Source organism: Octodon degus, unplaced genomic scaffold, assembly GCF_000260255.1.
Source record: "Octodon degus isolate 3935 unplaced genomic scaffold, OctDeg1.0 scaffold00393, whole genome shotgun sequence".
Taxonomy (NCBI): domain Eukaryota; kingdom Metazoa; phylum Chordata; class Mammalia; order Rodentia; family Octodontidae; genus Octodon; species Octodon degus.
The window spans coordinates 304,860-312,809 of NW_004524969.1; the positions used below are offsets into that span (position 1 = coordinate 304,860).

General features: G+C 58.0%; 1 non-coding gene and 1 pseudogene across 1 annotated transcript; one reads left to right on the plus strand and one right to left on the minus strand.

The window, feature by feature from the left end:
* The window catches only part of LOC101567627, a 19,550-nt pseudogene that overhangs the window by 8,752 nt on the left and 2,848 nt on the right, over window positions 1–7,950 (minus strand).
* LOC111814648 lies at window positions 4,516–4,621 on the plus strand. Its single transcript, XR_002819576.1, has one exon. It is a non-coding gene; the product is annotated as a U6 spliceosomal RNA (small nuclear RNA).

Sequence of the window (7,950 nt, forward strand, 5' to 3'; positions counted from 1 at the left end):
CTCTCTCTCTCTCTCTCTCTCTCTCTCCCTCCCTCCCTCCCTCCCTCCCTCTCTTTCCTTTTGCCAGCACCAGGAGCTAAACCCAGGGCCACGCTCTTTCATCTCTCAATGGAAGGACTGTTTAGTTTGCGCCTCATGTTGCATTCAGTGCTGTGCCTGCCCAGAACACAGCCTTGAGCCTGGGCTACAGGCCACCTGGGGGGGACTCTGCCTCCGGGTGTGGCCACATGGGCAGAAGCCACCTGTCTGGCCCTGCTGGCTGGGGGCTGCGGACTCCGGCCAGAGGGTGGGCTGCGGCTCCACTGACGCCGAGAGGCCCAAGGACTCCCGGTACAGCAGCACTTCGCGGGGGTAGGGAGAAGCCCTTTCCTGGCTGTGGAAGGAGCAGATGTGGCCCCAGCCAGGGAGCCAGGGGGTCCCCTGAGCTTGCAGACTCAGGGCTGGGGTGAGTCACCTTGGTGACCGTTGCTGCGGGCTGGTTTGAGGTTTGCTGCAGTGCTGGTGTTGGGCAAGCTTCCTGGCTTCCTTGTTTTTGTGCTAGTGGAAATTGAAGCCAGGGTCCTCACACTGAGCTATGTCCTCAGCCCTTTTTATTTTTATTTAATTAGGTTTTCTGAGACAAGAGTCTCCCCCTATAATTCAGGCTGGCCCTTGGACTCACTGTGTAGCCCGGGCTGGCCTTGGACCCTGTGACCTCCTGCCTCTGCCTCCTGAGTAATGCGATGACAGGCTTGCACCGCACACCCGGCTGGGGTCTGGATCTTGCGTCTTAGCTGTGGGTGGCTGAGTGGGGGGGAATGGGTGAGTGGCCCCTGGGCAGAGGCACGGGAGACCCTGCATTGGAGCTCTCGCCCTCTCAGAACGCAGCTGCCTCTGCGTGCGGGGAAACTGCAGCACGCAACATTTGTTTTCTGACAAATAAGAAATGCTTTAAGTTGAGCAACTGAATAGTAGCCCCAGCTATGTTTCTAGGAGACCTATTTTATTTATTTGCGGAACCGGGGACCGAACTCAGGCCCTTGCGCTTGCCAGGGAAAGGCTTCTTCTCCACTGAGCCATCCTCCCGGCCCCATTATTTACGCGATCTTGCCAGGTAGCCTAGGCTGCCCTCAAAATTTCCAACAATATGCCTGCTTCAACTTCTGGCGCGCTGGGATCGTGGGAGTGGCCACCACAGCCTGGCTTGGGTGGCGGTCTGATGGTGGCGAATGCCTGTGACCCTAGCACTGTGGAGGCCGAGGCAGGACGATCTGTGAGCTCAAGACCGCGCCGTGAGTTGAACAGCAGCCTGCAGTACAGAATGAGGTCCTGTCTAAAAAAAATAAATAAAATAGAAGTTGCATCAGCTTCGTAATTGCCGCTGTGATAAACTACCACAAATCCTGTACATGAAAAAGCAGCCTCGCGGGGCTGGGTGAGGCTCCGTCGTCTGCGGCCTGCCAAGGCCGAGGTCTGGACTACAGGTGGCTTTCACCTAGTGGCCATGACTCCCAGAGACACCGGAAATGCCCGCCTTCTTCTTCCCCTCTTGCCCTCCTTTCTTTTCTGCCCGCCCGCTCTCCCGCCTGACACCTTGGCTGTGTTGGTCCTCGCTGGGGACAGAAGGCAGGGGCCCCCAAGCTCCAGCCCTAGCCCTCTCTCTTTTCCCATCTGCACCCCATATTGTACTTCAGATTCCTGAAAGAAAACCGGACTTTGGACTTAGAAGGAGCAGCGGAAGCACGAGGTCACTCCCACAGGAAACGCTTCCCAAGGTCGTGCCGCCGACTTCCGGTTCTGCGACCGTCCTGGCCTCCGCGGGGACCACGCCTCCCCCCAAGATGGCCGCGGGCCGACGCACCCGGCTGTCCCCCCCCTCGCGCAGAGGTTTCAAGGGATTCACGTTTCAGGTCTCTCCTTGACCGCCGTGAGCAAGAATGGCATGCTGGACGGGCCTGTTGCAGGGAAACTGCCCACATGGTGGCCAGGAAAGAGGAAACCCTAGTCCCCTTGAGACAGACTTGGGCGTGGCCATCCGTTTGGGCAAGCGGGCGTGACCCATCCGTCAGAGACGCAGGACGCATGCGTAGAAACCTACTTCCGGGAACCCTACACCTGGAACCAATCCGAAAGCGCTATCTTCAATGTTTCTGGGAAGAAGTCAAGCCAGCTTGATAGGACGGCTTCTGATAGGACAGCCTGTCTCTGACGTCAGAACGGAAAATACAAATGGTAGCGGCCACTGCCCTTATGGCCACAGGGCTCACATTTACGCTGCAGAAATGCTTTTTAAGATTCCTTTAATAAGTGTAAGCCTCGCTACCATTTGCATCGTGGTGTTCAATTATTTCTGCGGAACAACCTGCAAGGAATTCCAGGACAGAGCCTACTAAATCCCAGAACTTGAAAACAAGTGTATCTTGATACAGTTCAGGCGTGTAAAACGCTTCCTGGTTTAAGTGCCGGCTTAAGCAAAGCCGTCAGGCTCAGAATTCTGTGGTTCGATCCCCAGATCCTCATTCCTTAGGAGACCTGCCCTTAAGGCATCCTGAGCGGCCAAAAAAACCACAAAAAACATTCCTTCCAAAACGCTTCCTGGCTTCATTGCTTTCTTACAAGGTGTTGCCTAATACATTCATTCACAGGTTTTAACATTGTATTTATTGATCGGGTTATTTTTATGGTTTTGGGGGGGCACAGTTCAGATAGGCATAACGATCACATTCATCCAAGGGAATTTGTACCTCTACATATATCTTAGTTTACTGGGTTATTTTTGACATAGGTTTCTTAAGGCCTTGGAGACTGGCCACTTCCTGCAGTACTGCCCTTGCATCCTGACAGCTGGAGCCTGTTCCCTGGCCTGAGCCACATGGCCCACCTCCAGGAGCAGCCGGTCGCTGCCTCAGGGCCTTTGTTCCTGCCCTGTGCCCTGTACCCTGCCCGCAGTGCATTAGAGGTCCGCGTGGCCCTCCTCACGCAGGCTTCTGCTCAGCGCTCCCCTTCCCAGGGTCCTCCCTGTGATTCTCTCTGGCCCTCCTGCCCCTCCACCCCTTCCTCTGCTGTATTTGCTTTTTCAGAGCTGTGCTCTCCTGACACTGGGCTCTCACCTCCAGGCCACTCAAGGTGGAAGGGACTGTGCTTCCCCTGTACCTGCAGCCCTCATGGTGCCATGTCAGGAAGAAGCCCCCCAATGAATGCTACATGAATGAGGGAGGGGCCTTGGGAGTGTGGGGGGCTGATTCACTTGGACCCCAGGGGCAGGGAACAGTGAGACACGGACTGAGGGCCGGGAAGGAGCCACATCAGGGAGGGTTGAGCTGTGAGGTCCCCGAGAGAGCGCAGTGGCGCAGAACAGAGCAGAGTCCCTGGACTGAATTGGAAGACTGGAAGTCTCTGTGTCCCGAATGGGGCGGGGTCTCACCTGAGCATCCTGCTCCACCCTGTCTGCAGGCTCTGTCAGACTCTGTGTCCTTCATGGTGGCATCTGCAGGGACAGAAGAGGGGTCACCTCCTGGCCACAGTCCTGGGGTCTCAACCTCCCAGGCCCTGCCCTGTCCATCTGGGGACACAGAGCCAGGCACCTGTGTGATATGCCCAGGCCCAGGGTGGGGGTTCAGTCTGACTCAGCCCTGAGTCCCAGCCTCCCCCTGACCTTGCGATGTTGAGACCTCGGGGCATCTCCCACCTTGGCCCCTCTTCTTCTTCCAGAGGTTTTCTTCCTGGGTGGCAGTGGCTGAACTGGAGCTCAGGAGACAAGGCGGTGTCAGGTGGCCATGAGGGGCAGCAGGCAGGGAGTCCTGGTCAGTGGGCAGGAATGACCTCTTCTGCAGGCCTCTGTCCCAGGGCACTGGCTGCAAAGCCCCTGCAGGATGTGGGAAGTCTGCCTCTCGGCTGGGGGAGGACAGAGTCTCAGCCAGGAGAACAGAACCACCTGCACCGCAGGCCACACGGGGCAGGAGGAAGCCTCAGACCACAGGGACCAGGGAGCCGATGTGGCCTGAGGTGGGGAAGCTCAGACCACATCGGAGACGTCTACAAGACGGGCTGGGCTGTGTGCTCTGCGCTGGATTCTCCAATTGTGCTTTCTGCAGAGGGGAAGCTAAGCCTGCTGTCCTCCGCCAGACCGCTGTCCTGGGCCAATGCCTGGGCGCATCCTGGCTTAGACCATGGGGGACCCATGATGTCCTGAGACCCTGGTCACCCTCTTCCTACTCACCTGCTTTCCTGCTTTTGATCTGATGCTGGTGTTGGAGAATAAGGATGAGGAGGAGGATGAGCAAGACAGATGCCATGTGACCCCGATCAGAACCTTGGGGTGCCCTCTCCGTCCTTGGTGATGAGTTCAGTGGGGGAGACTCGGCAGTGACTGTGTGTGGAGCACGGCGCTGCTCCAGGCTCGCCCTGGTCCCTGGTCACCCGCTCAGGCTCAGCCCTGCACGCCACTGCCGCTCCACCCGGGAAGTTTACAGACAAGCAAACGGAGGCTCAGAGCGGTCGTTACGTGCCCCACAGCAGCCAGCAGGAAGCGGCTGAGTGCTCGCTTCGGCAGCACATATACTAACAATGGACGATCTAGAGAAGATTAGCACGGCCCCTGCGCAAGGATGACACGCAAATTCGTAAAGTGTTCCATATTTTGGGGGACCGGGGAGATGGCTCAGTGGAATAAGTGCTTGCCCGGCAAACACAAGAGCCTGAGTTCAATACCCAGTTCCACAAAAAACAAACAAACGAACAAACAAACGAACAAAAAACAAACAAAAAAACCCCCCGCAGAGCTGGGGATTAAACCAGAATCTGACGACCCTCCCTGCTCTCTCCACAGAGCTGAGCCCCCTGACCTGGAGGGAAGGAGCTTGGACACTGCACCCTGCCCTGCACCCTGGTCCTGTCACTGCACAGAGGGACTGGATGGCCACAGTATGGAATCCTGGAGGCTTCCCTGGGAGGCTGCTTCTCCTAAGCACCAGAGTAACTTGAAGGTTGGGCCGGGCCTCCCCTTTACATCTGGAGACCCTGAGCAGCACCCAGGAGGGGTTGGGCAGGTCCCCATCTCCACAGGAGATGGCACCACCCCACAGCTCAGCCCCTGCCCCCTCCCAGCAGTGCCCTCACTCACCACCTGGGGTACGGCTCTGGTGTGAGGGCTGATCTTCAGGGCCTCCTAGGCGCCTGAGAAGGTGAGGGGCTGGGCTCCCTGCTCCCCACTTCAGCTGCTGCTCCTCCCCAGGCTGAATGACATCTCCCTCAGCTCTGTCCCCACCCCATGCAGCCCAGATTCCAAGCCCTGAGGATCCCACTTCTGTATCCCAGCGGAGCCAAGACTGGAACCAGCACTGAGATGGGCTGAATATCTCCAGACAGCCTGGACACAGCACACTGGGACAGAGCCCACCATGGTCCTGCTGTGGGGCTCGCGCCGATGGTGGGGGAGGGGCCCCAGAGGATCCTGGGAACGGGGCAGGTGAGGGGCTGGGCTGCCCCTAGGGAGTCTGTATCTGCTCATGCTTCTCCATCTGTCCTGTGGCCTGAGCTCTACCTTTGTGCTGCCCAAGTGGAACATCCTGGATCTTAGTGATGGCAGTGAGGAGGCCATGCCTGGCAGGACCCCCATTGGCTTTCGGCCCGTCTAGCAGTGAGTCCCCCTGCAGGTGCCTACCCTATGGGCCCTCACTCCCATCCCATCTACTGGATGAGTCAGGCTCCGAGAAAATGAGTTCAGGCCCCCGTCACCTGAGACCAGGAGTTCCTCAGGGTCACTGGGATACGACAATAGGTGAGGGTATGAGCTTGGAGTCATAGCACCTGTAGGTGCCCCCAGGGGCTGAGTGTGCAGCTCCCATGGAGAATTTTGCTTGTGACTGCTGAGCTTGGGACTCTGATCTCAGACACAGCGGGGGATCAGCCACCCCCTCCTTGGTCTGAAGGAAAGTGTCCATCATGCTCTGTGACTGACACAGAGGGGTCACATTCTCTCGTGAGGACACCCAGGGTTCTGGCTGTACCAAGGGGGAGGGTGTGGCAGGAAGCTGTCCAGGAGAGAACGGTGGTGAGGGGCCGCCCCACCTTGTCCTGAGCTAAGGGCTCGGCAGGGCTGTCTCTGAGACCCTTGGTCTCTGCTCTGTGTCCTCTGACTCTTCCCCTCCCGCCCTCCTGTGTCTGTCTCTCTCTCCCTCCCTGACCCCCACCCCATCACCTCCTCAGCTCTCCCGGCAGGGCCTGTGCAGAATCTGCGTCCCTGCCTGAGCCCTGGGCTCCTCACCTGGGAGCAGGATGTCCAGGGGCTCACTGGGTGCTGACCACTCTGAGGAGAGGCTGCGTCCACCGTAGCATCTGTAGCGGCCCCCATGGGAGCGGCTCCCAGGGCCCAGGAGGAAGTCGGCCTGAGAGAGCCCAGCCTGAGGCTGCCAGCCTGGGTGCTGGGAAGGTCACCTGCCCCTTCCTTGGACAGAGCGAATCTGTCATAGCTGAGATCAGAGCGACACTGGAGGGTCAGGTTGTATCCAGGGGCCAGGATAGGGCTCTGCTGGGTCAGGAGGGAGGGCTTCCTGGACCACCCTGGAGGCAGGAGGAGACAGGCTGAGGGGCTGGTGCCTGCCACACCCCTGCACTCCTGTCCCACCCAGAGGGTCCCCAGACTCTCACACTTGGTGTGATGCCCGTGTCTCACTGGCCCCAAAGCCTCATGTGATCACAGGTATGGGTTCTTCAGAGTGTGTGATACTGAGATTAAGGCTGTACAGCTACTAAATCAGACCACTGATTGCGTTGGCGCCTTCCCTAATCCGAGTAGCCCAGATGAGCAGAAAAGGGACACAGAGAAGGTGCTCTTGTCTCTTCCTTGCCTGGCGGTCCTCGGCCTCTCAGGAGCAGTTTCTCCCCTCAGTGCCACTCTGCCTAGCAGCTAGCCGACGATAGAGTGAACCTTTGTAAGCTGTGGGCTACGTGAACCTTTCTTCCTTTAAATCTGGGCGCGAGATATTTTGTCTCCATAACAAAGAAAGGTAACTAAGACACTAGGGGACTGTGAGCCGGCAGCTCTGTCCCCTCATCCTTTCTCACCTGATCCTGTCATGAAGGCTTCCCCAAAGCTGCTGGTGGCGAAAAAGTGAATCAAACAAGGCTGCAGCTTGCTCACCTGAGAACAGGAGCTCCAGGGGGTCACTGCGCTTCGACCACCAGGGTTGGCTCCTGTGACAGCCATAGAGTCTGAAGGTCCAGCTCTGCCTGGGGGTCACAGGGCCCACCCGGAACTGGGTTTGAAACTGCCCAACGGAGAATTGCTGTGGGTCCGGCATCCAGGAGAGCTTGTCTCTTCCTTTCCTTAGTCAAAATGAACTTGTCAGATTTCTCCCTTGAGCAACACTGGAGGGTGACATTCCCTCCTGAGGTCACCACAGTGCTGGTCGGGACTGAGAGGCTGGGGTTTCTGGTAAACTAGGAGAAGGAGGCAGCATGTGAAATGGATTCACACCTTCCAGTGTTCCCCGGGGCTGGGCTGTGAGAGGGGAACACCCCTGAGAGCAGACCCTTCCTGAGGGCAGAGCCTGGGGCTGGGACCCTGAGTGTCCTCTCATCTGTCACCACCAGCTCCAGGGTGTCACTGTGCACTGACCAGCCTAAAGGGGTTCGGTAGTAATAGCGATATCCGCCCTGCACAGTACTCTGTCATGGGTGGGATGTGGAGCTTGGCCTTGTTCCCAGGCTCCAGTGGAGTCTGTGTGTCCCAACATGCTTGGTTTCCCTTTTTGTACAGACCATATTCCTGGGCCTCCAGGGTCCCTTCACACCAGAGTCACAGCTTCCCCCCATGATATCACAGATCCTGGCTCAGCCCAGAGCCTGGGTTTGGGAAGGTCCCTGCAGGGAAATAACGGATCTCCTCCCCTCAGATCCAAGCTCTGAGCCCCAGGACCCTCCAGGATCTCCTCCCCTCAGATCCAAGCTCTGAGCCCCAGGACCCTCCAG